This window comes from Carcharodon carcharias, chromosome 12 (assembly GCF_017639515.1).
Source record: "Carcharodon carcharias isolate sCarCar2 chromosome 12, sCarCar2.pri, whole genome shotgun sequence".
Lineage (NCBI taxonomy): Eukaryota > Metazoa > Chordata > Chondrichthyes > Lamniformes > Lamnidae > Carcharodon > Carcharodon carcharias.
In genome coordinates, this window is record NC_054478.1 from 34,288,382 (window position 1) to 34,310,921 (window position 22,540).

The following is a 22,540-nucleotide window of genomic DNA, read 5'->3' on the forward strand; positions in this document are numbered from 1 at the left end:
TACCGAATGACTCTGTTAGCTGCCCATCCAGCTGTGGTGAGCAGGGAGCTTCAAACAAACTTCATGTTGCCAGGTGACCTGCGGCTCCATGCACCTGGGACTCCCCACAGGGCCCTCCTGATGATGGGAGCAGCTCCTTCGCCTCTCTGCCAGTGACCGTCACACCTGAGGAGACCATGATGACTGAGGAGTGCCCAGCCATGTAGCTGGACTCTCCCAGCCATTCAGGGCCCACACATGCCCTGGTGACCAGAGGACAGCCTCCAAGATTATCAAGCCCAATGGGGCATCAGAGTCAGCCTGCCTCTAATGCATCTGACAGTGAGGGGGAAGCAACAAAATGTAGCACTTGCAAGCACAAATTTAAGTCACTATGATCACATAAGGGGTCTCACTGGTGAGTGTTTATTCCTTGGCAGGTGTGTAATGGTGTATGTATATCGCTCCCTTCACTATTAAAATGTGAGATTATGTGCAATGTGATTGTTAGGGAGGAGGCCTGGGAGTCATGTGTCACAGAGGGACTGGGCTGCAAAGCTTATTTCAGAGGTCGGAATTGAGTGGACGGTGACAGGATGGCCTCATCAACACTGATAATTAAGGTGGCGTTTCCCTTGCCATCACCTTGACTCCTTGCTTTGGAATCCTAACTGAAAATCCTCTGAATCAAGGCCTCCCTGGTCTCCCTGCCTGCCATAAGCATCCTCAATTCGGGATCTTGCTCCTCATCCTGGGGATGATAAGGCTCCTCCTCAGACTCAGCACTGGAATCGTCATCTGCATCCTCAACAGCATCGCTGTCTTTATCATCCAATGGGTCCCCCCTTGAGAGAGCCAGAGTGTGTAGGGTGCAGCAGACTACAACAACAAGGGAAACATATTCTGGAGGATACTGCAGTGATCCCCTGAGTGGTCAAAGTAGTGAAACCTTATCTTGATTAGGCCTATTATCCTATCAATCATTGCCCTTGTGGAGACATAGCTGCAGTTGTAGCTCTCCTCAGCTGGATTCCTTTTGTCTCTTAGCGGCGTCATCCACCACATTTTCAGCAGGTAGCCTTTGTTCTCCAGTAGCCAGTGATCCAACTGTGCTGGTGTGATGAACAGCTTTGACACCTGGGAGTGACGCAGGATGTTGGCATCATGACAGCTTCCTAGATACATGGCACAAACCTGCAGTATCTCATTCTTGTGGTCACACACAATCTAGATGTTTAGAGAGTGGAAGCCCTTTCTATTGACAAAGTTACCCAGCTCGTCCACTGACAACTTTATGGCCACATGCATGCAGTCAATGGCTCCCTGAATTTTCAGAAATCCTGAAATAGCAGCGAAGCCTCTGGCTCACTCTGCCTGACTGACCTTGTTGGTCCTGCAGTGAGTGAAAGTGTTGATCCTTCGGAACAGTGCATCTGTGACCAATGGGATGAAGCTTTGGGCAGTGAATCTCTACAGAGATCTCCCACTGACCCCTGGAATCACCCTGAGGCAAAAGTTCAGGGCCACTGTCACCTTCAGAGCCAGTGACAGAGGGTGGCCCTGAATAGAGGCTATTTTGGGGCCAATTATGTCGCAGAAAGAGGTGACAGTGTCCCTGGAGAGGAGGAGCCTTCTTCTCTGACATGTCCAGGTAGCGTAATCGCTGCCTGTAGACTCTGGATATTGGTGCCTTCTCTGGACCTTTCTGCCTTGCAAATCCTGATAGCTATCCACCCCTCCTGCCTGTGCCTCTTGGCCCAGAAAGCAAATTCTGGGACGGTGCCTGAGGGCAACTGCCCTCCTCTCCCTTCTGGCTCCTCCCCTCCTCTTCTGAAGAGGTCCCTCCAGCTGACTACATAAGCTCCTGACAAGGACGGTGCTGTTGTTGTCTGGCGCACTGACCTCTACCTCACAGAGGCTGAGCGTCAACTCACAAATACTTCCTCCTACCTCCCCCTGGACCATGACCCCACAACTGAATATCAAGCCATTTTTTCCAGGACTGTCACTGACTTTATCTCCTCTGGAGATCTTCCCTCCATAGCTTCCAACCTCATAGTCTCCCAACCTCGGACGGCCCGCTTCTACCTCCTACCCAAAATCCACAAACAGGACTGTCCCAGCAGACCGATCGTGTCAGCCTGTTCCTGCCCTAGGGAACTCATTTCTTGCTATCTTGACTCCATTCTCTCTTCCCTTGTCCAGTCTCTCCCCACCTACATCCATGATTCCTCTGATGCCCTACATCACATCAACAATTTCCAGTTCCCTGGCCCCAACCGCCTCCTCCTCACCATGGACATCCAATCCTGCTACACCTCCATCCCCCATCGGGATGGTCTGAGGGCTCTCCACTTCTTCCTCGAACAGAGGCCTGAACAATCCCCATCCACCACTACTCTCCTCCATCTGGCTGAACTTGTTCTCACACTGAACAATTTTTCCTTAAACTTGTCTCACTTCCTCCAAATAAAAGGTGTGGCTATGGGTGCCTGCATGGGCCCCAGCTATGCCTGTCTCTTTATGGAGTATGTGGAACATTCCTTGTTCCAGTCCTACTCAGGCCCCTTCCCAGAAGTCTTTCTCTGATACATCGATGATTGCTTCGGTGCCACTTCATGCTCTCACCTGGACCTGGAAAAATTTATTAATTTTGCTTCCAATTTCCACCCCTCCATCATTTTCACATGGTCCATCACTGACACTTCCCTTCCCTTCCTTGACCTCTCTGTCTTAATTTCTGGTGATAGACTGTCCACCAATATCCATTACAAGCCTACCAACTCCCACAGATACCTCGACTACAGCTCCTTACACCCTGCTTCCTGTAAGGTCTCCATTCCATTCTCTCAGCTCCTTCGCCTCCGTCGCATCTGTTCTGATGATGCCAATTTCCAAAACAGTTCCTTTGACATGTCTTCCTTAACCGAGGTTTTTCACTCACAGTGGTTGACAGGGCCCTCAACCGTGTTTGGCCCAACTCCCACGCATCCACTCTCACACCTTCCTCTCCCTCCCAGAACCATGATAGGGTCCCCCTTGTCCTCACTTATCACCCCACCAGCCTCCGCATTCAAAGAATCATCCTCCGCCATTTCCGCCAACTCCAGCATGATGCCACCACCAAACACATCTTCCCTTCATCCCCCCGGTGGCATTCCATAGGGACCGTTCTCTCTGGGACACCCTGAGCCACTCCTCCATCACCCCCTACATATCAACCCCCTCCCACGGCACCTTCCCATGCAACCCCTGCCCATTTACTTCCCCCTCTTCACTGTCCAAGGGCCCAAACACTCCTTTCAAGTGAAATAGTATTTCACTTGCACTTCCCTCAACTTAGTCCACTGCATTCGCTGCTCTCAATGTGGTCTCCTCTACATTGGAGTGACCAAACGCAGACTGGGTGACCGCTTTGCAGAACACCTTCGATCTGTCCGCAAGCATGACCCAGACCTGCCTGTTGCTTGCCATTTCAACACACCACCCTGCTCTCATGTCCACATGTCTGTCCTTGGCCTGCTGCATTGTTCCAGTGAAGCTCAATGCAAACTGGAGGAACAGCACCTCATCTTCCAACTAGGTACTTTACAGCCTTCTGGACTTAACATTGAATTCAACAACTTCAGATCATGAACCTTCTCCTCCATCCCCACCCCCTTTCCGATCCCCCTTTTCCCAATAATTTATATATTTTTAACATATATATGTATTTTTCTTTTCCCACCTATTTCTATTATTTTTAAATGTATTTCCATTCTTTGTTTTAGCTCCAACTTTTAGCCCATTTCAATCCCTTCCCTCTACCCCACCCCAACTAGTGCAATCTTTCATTTGCTCGTCCTGCTTTCTATCCTTAATATCATCATTAGCACATTCCTTAGTTAATATTACCACCATCAACACCCCTTTGTCCTTTTGTCTATGACATCTTTGGCAATCTCTCCTTTGCCTCCATCTATCACTGGCCCTCTATCCAACTCCACCTGTCCCACGCCCCTCAACCAGCTTATATTTCATCTAATTTCTATTTTTCCTTAGTTCTGATGAAGAGTCATACAGACTCGAAACGTTAATTGTGTTCCTCACCGCAGATGTTGTCAGTCCTGCTGAGTTTTTCCAGCCTTTTTTGTTTTTGTTGTACTCAATCTCCATGTTTGTGCTGTACAGGTTTCTACACTGAATGGGCCTTTCTGCAGGAGGCCCCTGCAAATGTTTAACGGTCAGGGAGTTATCCAAAATACCCAGAAACAATCTCTAATCCATCTACAAACAACTCACAGCAAAACTCCTAAATCCTCACTTTACCAACATCTTCTGGACCTTTTATCCTGCCCTGGATGTAGAATGAATGAATCGACCTGGCTGATTGGCCCACGCATGGGCTACTCAAAATCGCAGTCAATTGGGGTTTTAATGGGCTTAATTGGCCCCTTAACCTTGGATGGGTTCACTTCCGACTTCCACATGCGCCCACCAATCAAAATATCATAAGGGATGCCCTCCCAGTGTCATCATGCCCCATTTTGTGAACGCTCGTGTCCAACGTGCACCCACTTGGCAACCGTAAAATTCTGGCCAATGTTCTTTTATTAGAACTGATGATTCTTTCATTCATTTATGGAGCCTTCTCAGTACTCCAATATCTACAGAGATTCTGGTATTTGGCAGAAAAATCCCTTGATATTTACCACTCCACAAGGAATTAATGCTTCCTGTCCATTTAATTTTATGAGTGCCAATATTCTCTGAGGAAAGTTGGAATCACTGTTTATTTTCTCGAAATTGTAACCATTTTTCATAGGGTACTATTTCTTGCGAAGGTCTCGTGCAGACCCATAGGTCAACTGGCAAATGAGGAAATAGGTAACAAAGAGAGAAAATGAGAGAAAGGAAACCTGAGGTAATCTAGAAAGATAGAAGAAGATACAACAAGAAACACAAGAGAGAAAGGAGAGAAATGGTAAAGAAAGACACTAAAAGAGGTCGACTCATCAAAATTATCCTTTAGGCCGATCAAATTCTATGGCAATACTGTATTCAGATGGGGTAGGGGAAAGTAGATTGGATTGGACATTAAGAGGAGAGAAGGGTACCTCCAAGGTAAGGTGACAATGTCAGCAACTTAGGAAACAATTCAATATATAAACAATTGCAAAACAATTTTACAGTTTGCTTTAGCATCCAACTTATCACTACGACAGCCCACAACTTCTCCATATAAATGAGGAAAGATTTCCAGAATGTTTACAACACTTTGCTGTGACACAAATGATTGAATGTTGGGCACACTAGCTGCTTAGGCATATCTATGTGCTAGAGGCCTATCTGTTCCCCTGCTTATGAGTTGTCAGCTATTTCGAAGATGTTGATCTGCACAGGTCATCACGTATGAATACATTGACGGAAAATGTATAGCATAAAAGTTTGCTTATCAGGAAAGTGAATTGGGTTTTTATGTTTATATTCGGAATCTCAGCAAAAAGGAAGACATTTTTTTCAATTCTGGAAAGAAGCTGATATGGGAGAGAGATTCAATTCATTTCAAATGGGCCGCTTAATTATATTGCCTAGTTACTTGAGTTCATGATCGAGACTGGGACAGTAGAATGGCGCTAATGGAGTGCTGCACTGATGAAGGCATTGTCTTTTAGATGAGATTGTTAACTGAGGCTCAGCCTTTTGACCATTTTGATATCAAAGATGTCTTGGTACTATTTGAAGAGGAGAAGGGGAGATCTTCCAATGTCTTGGCCAACAATTATCCAAAATGGTTTGTTTGGGTATTTGCCATTTTTGGGCTCTTGCTGTGTAAAAAAATGGCTGCTGTAGGGGTTTCTTCCAACATAATAATGACTACATGTCACGATGCATCAGTCTGAAGTTACTGAAACCTTAACAAAATACCAGGATTGTAAATTACAGTGATGAATGCAATCATTGCTCCCATTATATAGGGAACAAATTTAGAAAAACTGAATATGTCATTGTCTATTATTGTGCCCCTTTCTTCACCAGAAACGTTGCAAGGTATTTTTTCACACATCCTTTCGCAGCCATGCACCACAAACCAAGAAGTGGGCAGTCAGTTTACAACTGGTCCCCTCAGCCTCTGCTGGTTTTTATCTCAGCAATTCTCTGCTCCTCAATCCTCTTCTGAAACTCTAGATCATTGATCACACCCTCATGTACTTGTTAAAGTGCCCTTTAATAAGGTGTGAGCTTTACATTTGGAGTCAACAAGTGGTTTAATTGCTTCATCATGTCAGACATGGCTTAATTGGTTGCTCTCTAACCTCAGAGGCAGAAAATTTATTGGTTTAAACCCTACTTGAGGTCAAAATTTAGGTGGGCACTTCCATACTGAGGGAGTGCAGCACTGTTGAAGGTGCCATGTTTCAGATAAATTGAGGTTCCAATGCTCTTTCATGTGACTGTAAAATATCCCTTGATATGATTCAAAGGAGCAGGGGAATTTTGCTAGCCAATGTACATCCCACAATCAACATCACGAATAAACCAGATGATCTGGTCATTATTACACTGATGTTTATAGGGTCTTACTGTGTGCAAATTGGCCACTACATTTCCTACATTACGACAGTGACTACACTTCAACAGCACTTCATTAGTTATTAAGCACTTTGGGACATCCTGACATTGTGACAGTTGTGCAAATCTTAGTGCTCTTAAAAAAAAATTATGAGGGCTTCACTTTCATACCTTATCCTGCCCCCACTTAAAGCCCATCCATACTCACTCCTGTCAAAGACAACTACAGCACCCACTACCACTGCCCAGATGAGTTGACTCAGCACAGCCTGGTGTTCAAACCAGGGGTCTTCCTGACTCCTATGGGTCACCCCTGCCCCCACTAGATAAACTAGCTGAACCACCCGGGGAGCTTTGCCTCTGCTGCTTTTAAATTGAATAGCAGAGGTTGAACAATCAAGCTACATTCTGTGGATTGACTCCATGCTATGGCACTCCTGCCACTCACACTCCTGTACAGCAGTGCCCGATTACCTTCAACGCTTTGACTCACCCTCTCCCAGCATAATACCAATCAAGAGAGTGAAAATAAGCTCGGAATATTTCCCTTCCCTACCGGATTGATGTACTGTGCTGGATGGTACAAAAGGGGTTTCCTGATTTTTCTGGATGCAGCCTGAAGGCAGGATGAAGGCAGTGACCGTTGTTAGGGGCAACATTTTTTAAGAACTGGCATGAGTGTTTCTTTGGACATTCAAATTTATGTCCAAAGCCCTTAGTTCCTGCTGATGACCTGGCAGATTTTGCAGTAGCTGTTGACTATGGAAGTGCCAGTTAAGGCTTGTCCTGGTGATCCATCTATGTTGTGCTAGCTGAAGGTTCGTTGGATTAAAGCATCCCAGGTGTCCTTGCCTCCTTGGAGTAGTCCGGGGTCAGTGTCTACCCCCCTCAGCATTCCCCTATTCCCCTGCACATGCTCATCCTCGGAATCACTGCTGGACTCATCGTGTGCAGCCAGTGCCTCAAAGTCTTCATCATCCACTACATCCCCCTTTTCTAGCACAAGATTGTGGAGAGCGCAGCATGCAACCACTATCACCGACACATGATCTGGGGGGTACTGGAGTGCACCCCATGAGCGGTCCAGGCATTGGAAACTCACCTTGAGAAGACCAATGGTTCTCTCCACCACAGCCCTTTTGGAGGCATGGCTCCTATTGTACCGCTGCTCAGCTTCTGTTCTTAGATGATGGAGAGTCATCATGAGCCACCTTCGGAGTGGATAGCCCTTGTCACCCAGCAGCCATCCATCCAACCGGGTGGAGCACTGAAGAGCCCCAGTACCTGGGAGTGTCGGAGGATGTAGATGGGAGCTGCCTGGGTACCTTGCACAGACTTGTAGAATCTGCATCCTGTGATCACACACTTTCTGTACGTTCATGGAGTGGAAGCCCTTCCTGTTGACAAAGGCATTGGGCTCACCTGCTGGTGCCTTGATGGCCACATGTGTACTGTCTATTGTACCCTGGACGCGGGGGAAGCCAGCAATGGCTGGGAAGCCTCTGGTTCCTTGTGTCTGACTTATCTGCTCCTAGCGGAAGTGGATGAAGGTCAATGCCCGTTTGAACAGAGCATATGTAACCTGCTTGACACAAGTGTGGACAGCTGATTAGGAAACACCGCAAAGATCACCCACCAAGCCTTGGAAGGAGCCTGAGGCATAGAGGTTAAGGGCAGCTGTGACCTTCCGAGCCACTGGCATGGGGTGTCCACCCACACAAGTCGCAGAGATCTCAGGCTGAATCATCTGACAGATATAGTTGACTGTCTCCCTTGAGAGACAGAACCCTCTTCGGCACTGCACCTCAGACATATTGAGGTAGCTGCTTCGCCACCTGTGTACCCTGGCAGCAGGGTAGTGGCGTCTTCTGTGGACATTTTCACCTTGGACCATCTCTTGGCCATGCGCAGGCATAAGGGGCGCATGGCCAAGAGATAGTTCAAGATGGAAATACCTGCACCTGTCCTCCCAAAGGCTGAATATGCACTCCTGGCCTCTTCCCCGTTCTAGACCTCCCTTCCTCCTCTGGGGAGCTGCCTCCAGTGGACAGATCAGATCCCATACCCAGGTTAAGGGGAGGCTTCCTGAAAGCTACAGGCCTGCAAAAGATTCCTCACTGCAGAGTGCTGACCTGAAGGTTAGAAGCCCAGAAAAAGCTGTTGGGATGCATTCTGAAGTATTGCAGATCACACAGGCCACGTTTAAAATACTTTCTCCAATAAATACTCCACAAAGCAGATTCACAACCCCACTGACCCCTCTTATCCCGCCCATGGATGGGGTTAACAAAAGGCTCTTACCCGCCTGCCCGTTGTGCCCATGCGCCAACCTGAAGATCGCATGGGTGCCGAAAAATTGGAGCCGATTGTAGACTAAAGGGCCTTAAATGGCCCCTTAACTAATGGCGGGCGCGCATTGGACTTCATCGCGCGCCCGCCCAACGAAATATTGCGATGTCGCGCAGTGATGTCAGGACACTTGCAAAGATGTCACCGCACGTCATATTACACGTGGATGTGCAGGGCCCACCCTCCACACGTCAAACGGAAAATTCTGTAGTGACTACTACCGAGACTAGCTTAATATTCCAGATTTATTAACTGAATTCCGAATTTACCACCTAGCATGGGGGTTTTCAAACCCATGCCCCCACGTGCTTGAATCCCATGGGCTGGATTACTAACCCAGCAAGATTACCATTATACCACCATCTCCTCTCACCATTTGTCTGCCTATTTTTCATAGCTGCTGAACCGCAGTTGTTTCTGTTCAGCTGTTCAGCCCTATTGTTTGTTGAGATTTACACACCCATGGGGCTGATCTGGCATTTTAGTTTTTTTCACGACTTCTGCACCTGAATTGTTTTTTTGCAGCAAGTAGTAATAAACTTTTCATGAGAATCTCTATTAAGCCTTTATACTAACCTACGTTATCACAATTACCTCTGTGTGCTTCTTCCTTCAGGCAGGAGTTTAAAAGAGACAGGGCCTGGGCTTTCCTTGGCTCCCGAAAAATGATGCATTATCAAATACACATATGTTAGCATGCATTTATTCATGTGTTTGTACTGATTGGCCCTAATCTTGCTGCTCGTTGTGCACTGGTAACAGCTGAATAAAATGTGCTGCAATATGCATATTTAAAAGCTGCTTGCCACCAGGAACACCTGATACTGTCTGTCAAATTACAAAATTCATCAATAATGTCCCACTCATGCATCATTCCTGTGCTTACTGACTTATATTGACTCCTGATTCACAATCACTTCAATTTTAAAATTCTCACCCCCCCCACCCAGGTTAGGATCTATCCACGGTTTCACCCTTCCCTTTCTCTGTAACCTCCTCTAGTCCTACAACCCTCTGAGTCCTCTGCATTCTTATGCAATCTCCACTTCCTTCGCCCCACCATTGACAGTCACGCCTAAGCCATTTAGGCCCTAAGCTCTGTAATTCCCTAAATGTCATTGCTTCTCCATCTCTCATTTAAAGCGCTGCTTCAAACCTATCTCTTCAACCAAGTGTTTGGCCACATGCCCTAAGGTCTCCTTTGGCTCAGTGTCAATTTTCATCTGATTACTCCTAGAAGCACTATGGGAGGCTTTACTACGTTAAAGGTGCTATAAAAAATGCAAGTTGTTGTTGCTGTTCAGAAGAAAAATGCATATTTCTTAAAGGAGTTCACTGCCCTTAATTCCACCCTTCCTCGCAAACCATCCTGGCTGATGATTAGGCTTTGGATAAAGGTTCCTGAAATGCTTCAAAAATATCATTTTTACCAATCTCCTCTGTGTTTCCCATTATGGAAAGAAGGTTTACCATGGACTCAATTAAGAATATAGTTTTGTCCCCTAAATTAAGGTGTTCTATTTCCACGGAAAATGAGCATTGTGTTTAATATTCTGGCCAGTAAACAGATAATTCCATTATGTGTGAATGATAGATTAATATATCAGGTAATATTAGGATGTGAACCACTGGGCGGAAACATCCCAGATTTGTACCAAGTGCAGTAGCGGGCAGGGAAAAGGATGTTTACCCACTGGCCGCAATGGCGGCTTTTCACGTCGTATCGTCCTATGCCCTCCCCGTTAATAATGCATTCCCGGGAAACACGCCATTTCGCTGGTGGGCAGCCTCTGATTCGCCCACCATGCTGTCACCTCGCCGCTTCCTCACACTGGGTGCCACATTTAACATGCAGCCACACAGACACCACTCAGTGCTCCAAGCCCAGGACTGCTGCACAGAAGACATGGCCCCAAAAGGGGCAAGATGACTACAGTCCCCCCCACCAGTTTAGCGACGTGCCCCTTGAGCACCTTTTGGACACCATGGAGACCCGCCATGATATCCTCCACCCCTGCTCTGGCCGCAAGAGGGGCAGCAATGTCACCAATCCAGCTTGGGAGGCAGTCGCAGTGGTGGTCAGTGCCAATGCTGCCCACAAGAGGTCGGCTATCCAGTGCAGAAAGAGGATGAACAATCTCATCCGTGCTGCCAGGGTAAGTCAGCCATCTCATCACTCTAAACTCACACACACACAAGCCCATCACACATGTACTGGCATCTCACTCACTAACAGTTCAAGGGGCATCACATAAACCCTCACATCTCTACCTGGCCTCATCTCCTCTGGAGATTGCCTCCACATCCCATCCATGTCTCCACTCAGTGTGCACACACACACACACACACACACACACACACACCTGGCTTCCTTCTCATTTGGCCAGGCATGCGTCTTGCTCACATTCTCTCCATCTGTCTTTGTGTAGGACAAGATCATACGCAATAAAATGAGATGTCCCAGGCCTGGAGTGGAATGCCAGAAAGCAAGGTCCTCACTTCCTTTGAAGAGGACACCGGAGAGGACATGGACCATTCCTGTGGTAACGGCAAGCATTCAGATGAGGATTGTGCACCAGATCATCGTTCTGACACTCAGCTGTGAGTCCACTATTCCTTGTACCATGGCAGCCATGCACTAATAATCTCCATTTTCTCACATAGGCATGTCTGCCACGTCACCCTCAGGCAGCCTTAGCCCCGAGTCCAGTGCTGACAGCACTCAGATGAGGACCCCGAGGACAGCACCCTCGAAGACCCACCACAGCGCTTACCCACACCCTCCACCAGCGCAGCGACACACACCTCGGTGGGAACTACATGTACAGCAGGCTCGGGTTCACTAACTGGTGAGCACAGCACACAATCTGTTCCACAGCTGGCGGGGGCAGGGATACCTGAAATCTCAAGCAATCGGAGAATTGCTGGAGGCAAGGGATCTGTTGAGTCTGAGTCAGATGATGAGCCTCTGGACTCGGTCCCCAATCAGTTGTTGGAGCTGCAGCAAAATCACGGGAACAGCTGGAAGGGACGACAGCTGCACTCCTCAGATTGAAGGGCACAATGGAGGAGTCCGTCCACCTTCAGTCTGGGTGATAGCGCCATCATGCCAATGCACCAAGGTCAACATTGGTAGAGGTGCCCACCATGGAGGCCTTGTTCCAGGATAGTGGTCCTGCACTGCTGCATGGGCTGAACTCCATTGCTGATGCCATAGTTGCCTCCAACAGGGTCAACACGAGAGGGGTACTGGGTAGTTCGATCTCACTCCAGTTTCCCCTTCTCCTCTAAATCTGGAATTAAATGTCTGATGACGACCATGAAACCATTGCCAATTGTTGGTAAAAACCCATCTGGTTCACTAATGTCCTTTAGGGAAGGAAATCTGCCGTCCTTACTTGGTCTGGCCTACATTTGTCTCCAGGCCCACAGCAATGTGGTTGACTCTTAAATGCCCCCTAAACAAGGGCAATTAGGGATGGGCAATAAATGCTGGCCTAGCCATTGAAGCTCACATCCTGTGAGCGAATAAAAAAAAGTGAGGTGCCAGCAGTCAGACAGGAGTCAGACATTTACATCAGCGATAAAAGCATCTATGGAGTGACCCCGCTGAATGTCATCATCGTCCTCCTGGAATGTAGGAACTATGTACACCCACTGTGTCTCCATGATGGGAACCTTAGCAAAGAGGATATGTGCGCTGTCATCAGCAAGACAGGAGCCAAACGTTCACAGATGCAATGCGAGGATCTATGGTGTCTCTTCACTGCATGTCCTCATCATGCTCCATGAATCTAGCAACTATGAGGGTCTCCTGAGTGCACCTGCCTTGTCTGGCCAGGTTGATGGCCTCATCATTGTCATCCTCGCCTTCGACGACCTCCTTACTCTCATCCTTCTCCCCCTCAGCCACCTCCTCTCTCCGTTGCAGTGCCCCGTTATAAAGGGTGCAACGGGTGATATCGATGCATGACACCCTCTGTGGACTATATTGCAGGGCTCTCCCAGACCAGTCCAGGCACTGGATCCTCATTTTCAACATTCCAATGGCTTCTCCACCGAAGTGTGAGTTGAAGCATGACCCTCATTGTAACTTCTCTCTGCTGCAGTCTGAGGCGGACGCACAGGTGTCATCAGCCATGTCCTCTGCAGGTAGCCCTTGTCCCCAGGGAGTCAACCCTGCAGCCTTTTTGGACCCTGGATGATGTCAGGGATCTGAGACCAACTGAGAATGTAGAAGCTGTGGATACACCCTGGGAACCAGGCGCAGGTCTTAGGGATGCATTTGAGGTGGTCGCACACCAGCTGAACATTCAGCGAATAGAAGCTCTTGTGGTTGACACAGTTGACCATGGAGATCTGAATGCTGTGAGTGCAGTCGATGGCACCCTAGATCTGTGGCAAACCAGAGATCTGAGCAAATTCCAGCGGTCTTGCTTCCTGGCTTTCTTGATCCCGGGTGAAATACATAAAGTTATGTCCCCTCACAAAGATGGCGACCATGACGTCATGGAAGCATTTGAGCATAGAGGCTTGTGATATCCCACAGAAGTCACCTGTGGAGCCCTGAAAGAAGCCACTGGCATAAAAATTGTGTGCTGTGGTTACTTTCACAGCCACTGGCAGTGGATGCCCTCCATGTCCCTGTGGCACCAAATCCTGCAGCAGGTGGTAGATGTGACCGACCAGTTCCCTGGACATGCGCAGTCTTTGGTGACACTGGTTCTTGGTCATCTGCAGGAATGACAAGCCCTGTCTATAGACCCTGGGTCTAGCTAGGTGTTGACCAGTGTTGGCTCGTTGTGGATCTACAGCGGCGTGTGCAGGAGCCCCAGTCGCCCCTTTTTCTTGAGGGTGATGCTCCTCCCTCTGACCAGCTGGGTGCCTAAGTTGATCTCTTCTCCTTCATCTCTGCTCTCTGTAGGCCACGAGACATACAGCTAGGGCACCTGACTCTATGATCCTGATGTACTCCTCCTGCAGGATGAAAGAGAGAGATGCATGGGTTAGCTTGGGTGTACTAAGGACCCCTCTTGGTTAAGTCTGAAAGCCCCTTAACACATCTTGGAGAGTGCTGGCCACCACTTAGATGGTCAGAGTTTAGTGCGCTGCATGGCTGCCCGAAACCCCACCCACCTCCGCCACACTCCACCTGACCAATTGGCAGCAGTTTTGCCCACTGGACTGCATGCTGTGCTCTCAGCTCAGGCACAGGCATTCTCCTAAACCGCGCTGCAAGTCTGCACTGTTAGCATAAACCATGGGGATGACTGGTCCAAACCGGAATGTTGACATTGCAAGGGGCTGTGAGCTCCTCTGCCAGCGACTACACCATGGCCAGCTTCCGCAAGGAGATTGTACAGTTGTCCAATTGTTCTGCAGTCCACTAAAACGCTCATTAGTTTGCAGTCTGTGCTCAAGGAGTGAAAAGCTTTGGAGTATTTGGTGGCACTTTGATGCCTCTGCGCTGCTTGAAATGGGCAGATAAGCTAGAGACCTGACTCCAAGCGTTTGAACTGTCTCATCTGCTGAGTAATAGTCACCTTATACAAGGTTTCCCTAATGCATGGCTGCTCCTCTCACCACCCCCTGCCCCACATGTGCTTGTGCACCACCATCAGATCAGGCTGCCTTGCCTCCCCCAACTCACCTCAGATACAGTGCAGTCCTTGACCCCCCCCAACTCACCTCACAGCATGCTGCTTTGCAGCACCCCCCGCCCAACCCCTGCAACTCACCTCGGGCACAGTGTAGCCCTTGCCCAGCACCACACTGTTAGCCAGCCGGGAAAAAGCGACTTGCCTGTGTCCTCGCTTGAATGCACAGCGCCTCAACCTTGAAGTCGAACGGGTGACCCTCGTGTGCACTGCAGAACATTGGTGAGCACTCAGCTCTGAGTTCCCCTTGAAGTGCAGCTCGTCAAGTGCACACCTTATGAATGCTGTTGTGAAACACATCATGTTCAATCACACCGATGTACCCGGATGATCCAGCGTGGGTGATGATTCTGGCGAGCAGGACTTATAATAATATGCAGATGTATTAAAATGTTGTTCCCGACATCTGATGGCAGGAAACATGGCCTGCCATTGACAGGTGGAGTGGACAATCTCTAACTGGTTTCACAGCGGCGTGAAACCAAGTTTTTGCCTTCCCGTCAAATTGTCCACTCACACCCGCCATGATTCCTGATGCCAATGGGCACAGAAAATTCCACTCTTTGACTTCCTATGATTAAATGGAGATTCTCAATAGTAACATTGTCAGACCAGCAGTCTGGTTTTCAAACTACGCAGAGTAAACAACCCAAATAAGATCTCAAAACTCATGAAGCAATTCTCAAACTTTCCCCCACTCTTGTTAAATAGTCATTGAGCAAACCAAGAAGTACAGTTGTCAACTGATTTCTAAAGACCCATTGACCCAAACCTTCTGGTTTCTGGATTGTCTGAGATGGGATGTAAATTGGGAGATATGTGTCAGGACTCCACGGAAATTTTGATGCACAGGCATCGCTGTCATTGTCTGGGAAGTTTAAACTTCTGATGGGCTGATTTCCACTGTCCAGGACACTACACAAAAGTCTCTGACCTTGAGCTTGGGCCAGATACATGGGACTTAACTGCCTACCTACCCTGGAAATATTACACAGTTTAATATATGTTCTAATTCAGTGATGAGCCAGCATAACTCAACTGAGCACCACAACTGTTCTCCCCCACAATCACCCCTTGAGATGACTCAACTACCCCCTTGATCACCTGACTGCCTCCCTGACCTGACCACCACCCACCTCCCCACAACCAACCAACTACCCCCCGACCGGACCCGACTAACCCCGACCACACAGCCAAGACCCCACCCACTCCCTGACTACCCCCTCGACCACCCGACCAAACCCCCAACCTGACCCAACTACACCTCCGACCACCTGACTTACCCCTCTGACCCAACTACCCAGCCACCTAGTCACCCATTCAATCACCCACCCATTGAGCCACTCACCCATTCAGCGACTGTCCAATTTGCTAGGTCTGGTAATGCCAACACTGTACTTCAGGAGGATTCATGTTTCCGTGACAAAGAGGGTAGGTGTGCATTGCTTTATGCCAGTACAGTAAATGTGGATAAGATCAACGCTGAATTTAAAGAGACTAATCAAAGCTGTCATTCTTCACTTTTATCCCAAAATTGCTTTCTAAGATCAATGTCTAAGAATAGGGAAGTTCTTCCCAGTGTCCTGGCCAATATTTATCCCTCAGCCACTGAAAACCCAGATGATCTAGTCCTTATTACATTACTGTTCAAGGGACCTTGCTGTGTGAGATTGGCTTGCCACGTTTCCCACATTACAACAATCGCTGCACTTTAAAAGCGCTTTAGGACATCCTGATTTGTGAAAGGTTCTATATAAATGCAAGTTGTCCTTTTTCTTTTCACTTTAGCTTTGTAAAGAATTGTTGCTAGTGCCATTAGTAAGAGGTTAATTAAATTTATGGACAAAACTGCATCTTGCCTTCAAACTGCAATGTAATGTCATAAATCACATCAGAATCCTTTCAGTGTGGTACTTATTGGTGATGTCACATTGAGATATGTGACATGTGCCTCTTCAAGATCTCCCTCAGGCCCAAAATTAAAGAAACCATCTGCCAAACACTTTTCATGGAGATAATATCCATTCAAATTCTATGAAGTTCTTGTAAACAGGACATAGTGCTCAGTTCATTGCAAGGTCAGAGCATTCCACTAGATTGTTCAAGGCACATTCTCATTCTGTCGAGCTGAAAATTGCTATCTTTCTGCCTTACAAGCAATGGCTTGTAGATCAATTTCCATCTTCAACATTCCTGACACAGAACATCATATGAGTGCTTAGCATGAATTGAGGCTTCTGCCTATCACCATTTTTATGTTGGCAGCAGATAAAGATGCATCTTGTATTGGAAAAAAATTGTTAATTGAAGACACACTACTGCAATGTGACAAGCAGTGAGAAATTTCCTGTATATTGCACAGAATTTCATTGAATGTACAGGGCAGAAACAGGCCATTCAGGCCAACCAGTCCACCTTAATGCTCCACTCTAACCTCATCCCATTCTTCTCCATCTATCAGCATAATCTTCTATTTCCTTCTCCCTCATATACTTTATCTAGCTTCCTCTTAAATGCATCTATGCTAATGCTTCGACTATTCCCTGTGGAAGTGAGTTCCACATTTTCAACACTCTCTGAGTAAAGAAGATTCCTCTGAATCCCTTATTTGATTTCTTGGTGACTATCTCATATCGATGGCATCAAATTTTGCTCTTCCCCACAAGAGGTACTCTCTTTCTCTGCGTTTACTCTAAATAACCTTACACAATTTTAAACAGCTCTATTAGGTTACCACTTAGCCTTCTTCTTTCCAGAGAAAGGAGATCCAGGCAGTCCATCCTTTTCTAATAGATATAAACTTGCAGTTCTAATGTCACCCTTGTAAATTTTTTGTACCCTCCCCAGTGTCAGTATATCCTTTGTATACAGTGACCAAAACTGTGGTCTAACCAAGGTTTGGCATAGCTTCATTACTTTTCAATTCTACCCCTCCAGAAATAAACCATATTGTTTGCTTTGCTTCTTCCCTGGGCTTATTGATCTGTGTCACGGCTTTCAATGATTTGTGTATTTGAATTCTCAGCTCACTTTCCTCTGATACCCCATTTAAAGTCTTATTTTCAGAGTAATATTTGTACACTTTATTTTTCCCACCAAAAAGTAAGATCTCACCATTGCATATGTTGAAATTCACTTGCCAATTACATGCCCATTCAGTAAATTAATTGATGCCTTATAAGTTGTTGCAGTTCTCCTTTAACTTCTGCTCTCTGGTGGAAACAGGCTCAATAGTAACTTTCAAAGAAAGTTGGATAAAAGCTTGAAGGCAAACAATTTACAGGACCATGGGGATAATGCGCAGGATAGAATTAATTGGAGAGCTCCATCACAGAGTTGGCATAGGCATGATGGACCAAATGTCTTACTTCTGTGCTAGATAAATGCTAAATATTCTACGAAGATTCCATGTACTGAAACATGAATTAAAAATTGCTAATTTAACATTAAAGCATTAGGCTTTATTAGTAATTGTAATACTTGTGCTAACCTTGGCTCAGTGCTAGTACTCCTCCCTATGAAGCACAAAGTTCTGAATTCATATTCCATCTCAAGTACTTGAGCACTTAATCTCTGTTGACATATGTATGGAATACTGAGGGATTGCTGCACTATCAGTGTTGCTACTTTTCAGATGAAATGTAAAACAAAGACCCTCAAATGCACTCTCAAGTGGACATAAAATTCCTGTAACGCTGTTTTAAGAAAGGCAATGTAGTTCTCCCAGTGTCCTGGCTAACATTTATCCCTCAACTACATCACCACGGCAAATGATCTGGTCATTTAATTTATTTATTGTTTGTGGGTCTTGCTGTTCACAATATGCCTGCTGCGATTCCTTGCATTGCATGAGTGACTATAGTTGGAGAACTGTTCATTTGCTGTGAAATGATTTGGGACATCCAGAGTTCATGAAAGGCCTTAGGTGACCACTACTTCTTTCTGTACTAAATATAGATCCAACTTTCCATAACCTTAAAAAAAAAATCATCTGAATGCTTAAAGACCAGGGTTGTCCAACAAACAGCCATTGGACCCAGAGTCCAGCCTGCCAAGGGTTTCTATCCAGCCTGCCGAACAGTTTTTTTTAACCTATTCTTTCATGGGATGTGGGTGTTGTTCCCAAGCCCAGCCATTTGTTGACCCTCTCTAATTGCACCTGAACTGAGTGGCTTGCTAGGCCATTTCAGAGTTCAATTAAGAGTCAACCACACTGCTGTATATCTAGAGTCACATGTAGACCAGACCAGGTAAAAATGGCAGAGTTTCTTCCCTAAAGGGCATTAGTGAAGCAGAAGGGGTTTTCTGATAATTGATGATAGCTTCATGGTCACCATTACTGAGACTAGCTTTCATTTCCAGATTTTATTAGTTGAATGTAAATTCCACCTGCCTTGGTGGGATTTGAACCCATGTGCCCAGAGTATTGGCCTGGGCCTCCGGATTACTAGTCCAGTGACAACATCACTATGCCACCGTCTCCCTAAAAGTGAGCCTATCAGCAGCAAATACGGGAGAGAAACAGTCCATGATTGGAGGAGCAGTAAGCAGAGGGATGGTGAGTGGTGGCATTCAGCCTGAGCACTGATGCACGAGCGGCAGTAAATTTTTGGGGGTACTGGGGGGAAGAGGGACTGGGGGAGGCTGCCAGCTGAGGGGTGGGAATAGTCAGTCCTCTATGACTTCGTATACAGGTAGTGAATGATGGCACAGTATTCAACCTTCGAGGATCTTGCAGCCAAGTCCAATCCCATCCTGTCCCATGCACTTCCCATCAGAAGTCACTGAACAGTGAACAAGTGCAGAATGATTTCTTTTTCCACGTCACTAAGTGAGGAGTAACGAGGCCAATTATAGCACGCTTGCTTCTAGCCCTGCTAAGATTATCCAGTCAGCATTTGAATGTGGAATCTCCTTGGTCTGTGTGGATCGCTTTGCAGTGCGTTTAGCTTTGAGCAAGTGAGATTTTCTGTTGGGAACATATGAATGGCATGGAATACATTATTTTCATAAAATGAGTGGTACAAAATATAACAGCATGATAAGAGTCTAGGTAAAGTTTTATTGATGTTGGTTTTAAAAAAAACTTAGGCAATATCTGGCTGCTCCTTTTTGCTGTACTCAGTATCTAAATTTCCTCTGACTGTGATTACAACATGGCAGAATAATGTAGTCTGCTTTTCATACCTTTGAAAACCTGAATGCGCAGTGTAAAACTGATGACTAAAGCTGTAAGAAGAATGAAGGAGAAGTCGCTGTTTTTATTAGCAGGGAACACATTTATACTATGAAATTTATCACCATTTGGGTTCCTGTGACCATTTATTTATTTTTTCCCTATAGTGGCTTAAAAGAGGCAGAGAGGTTTAGGGAGGGAATTCCAGAGTATCAGCGTGTGCTTTGAGGAAGTGTTGATCTGACATGTCTCACCATGCTGGGTTGTGCACACAAAGATAAATGAGAGGTGATTCAAATGTATGATGGGCAATTGTTTTAGCAGTGTCAGGTAATTTAGGAATCACTTATTGCCTTGATGTACCGGCTACAATGCCAGATAGCTCATTAAATCAGTGTTCAATATAGTGACGACAAAGTAAGCTGATAAATTAGTCTTCCCATTTGATGCTTGTTCATAAAAATGCACATTTTAATTGTTTTGATAATGACAAGATCAATTTCTAATGTCTTGTCTTTCCAAAAGTTGCTCACTGGCCCCGTGAGAGAGAGAGAAAAATTGAACTGTGGCCGCTCATGCAAAAAGGTTGGTCACCCCTGTTTATGGACTGAGAAGCAGCAGGTGTTACTTTGTGGGAGGAAAGCATTGCAGAAAGTCTTAATGTTTGAAGAAAGCAAGGAAAATTAGCATCCAAACATGATTAATTATGGTCTTTGAAAATTCTCCTTGATAATTAAAGCACTGGCAGGTAAAACCTTAGTGTGACAGGAAGTCTGGTTGGCACACAGCATTCAGTTTATAATCACCAGACAGAAAGGTTTTGTGCATGTGATATAAATCATAATTTACAAATTGCAGCAACATTCAATTGGGGATAATGTTAGCATCAGTATTTTGTTTATAATATCTCAGAGCTGTTGATGCGTTTTATAAATAATTGTGTTATAAATGACTGGGTGGCATATCTTTCACTTCTCTATCATTTTGGAAGTTAGGAGCTGATTAAATAGAATTACATATTGCAGTAATGAACATTTGTTCTGAGGACAGTCATACATTGCTTGATCAGGGGTGAAGAGTTTAAATGCTTATCTAATCAGGTTTTGGACTTGAAACGTTAACCGTAATCCTCTCCGCAGATGCTGTCAGACCTGCTGAGTTTTTCCAGCTATTTTTGTTTATGTTTCATGCTTATTAACTCCTTTTACGTTGCTAAACCCCCTAACTTTCCATTCATCCCAATTCCCTCGTCATATAAAATTTTTTTAGAAAACACTTATTGTTCTTGTTTGGCATGTGTATGCTATCCATTGCACACAAGTATGCAGTAAAACAGATGACTTTAATGATATTCTCATGTAAACTCTGATTGACAGAGATATGTGCTCTAAATTATTAAATAGATGGCAACTTAGGAGAAAAATGGTTTGAATTCTTATGCAAAAATGACAACCAGCCATTGAAAAATTTTTTAGCTGCTGGCTATTTTATTATCAAGATAGAGATCCAAAGAGTCTGCAAGCCAAACATTCACTAACTTAATTTTAGCATTGAGCTCTTACTAAGGTAATGAATAAATAGGAGTTTAAAAAAAGGCACATAAAATGCTAGAAATCAAAAACAAAAGCAGAAAATTAGCAAAATACAAACGTTGGATCTGTAAAGAGAAAACACAGGTTAACATTTCATGTGTGGGCTCTTTAAATGAATACTGACATTAGAGTGGACTGGTTAGCTGCCTGGCTTGGCAGGTGATGTGTAAAAATAATAACTGGAACTCCATCTCGCAGTTAACCATAAAAAAAGTAAACAGCTGCTGAATTTAAGAATACCGAGTAAAATAAATGACTGAAGATAGCCCATAATTTTCCATATGAATAATTTAACAGCCTCATCTGTAAAATAAACATGACACTGCGAAAGAGAGAGTGCTCGAAATTCCCTCAGGCTTTTCAAGGTTAATGGTGTGGTAAAAACAATACTTCTTGGGAAGCCTGTTGGTCTGTTTCGATGAATTCATGTCATCAAGTCTGAATCTCACAGGTCACCTCAGCACCATCTGGAAGCTTCATCAAAAGGCTCCTACTGTCATGCACTGGAATACAAAGCCCAAAGACAAAGTGCTGAGAGGGAAAGCATGGCATAGACATGTTACATTAATGCTGGTGGTCTCCACACCACCTTCTGTGAAAAATGCTGCCTCTTCCAGTCTAACTGGGTTTGTAATTCAACGCTAGCACAGTAAGCCTTGAACTAAGCCCTGCCCTTCTTTAGGATCACAAGAATAACTGCAGGCAGAAGAAAACAAGTAAAGCTCACGTTGACCTTCGGGTCATGAGAATTTCCAAAGGTGAAAAGGGCATGTGAAGATATCTAGGAAATTTGCATCAAATAACAGGATCTAAACCACACTTAAGTCCTCATTTTCCCTTTGAAACTTTGAATTGTCAATTGATCTATGCTAGGTCATCAGGTACCTTTAACTAAATAGTAATTCAACCCATCTAACATCTTCCATTTAACTTTCTAGTACATCAATGGAGGAGTGTAGTGGTATCTTTCTGCCTTATGAATTATGTATGACATCTGCTTCTACCCTTGTCTCATGCTTACATAGACAACTGTCACCTACAGTTGCATTCTGTCTTCAATCCTGATACTTGGTACATGCAAAGATAGGAAAATATATTAGTACGTAAAAGATGTTGGCCCGTAAATTCTGAGCTCCCCAGCATCGGATTTGGTGGGTACCCCAAAGATGCGCTGGGGAATCCCTCTGGGAAGTTACCAGGTGAGAGTTTGCATGACAATTGCCTAGGAATGCACA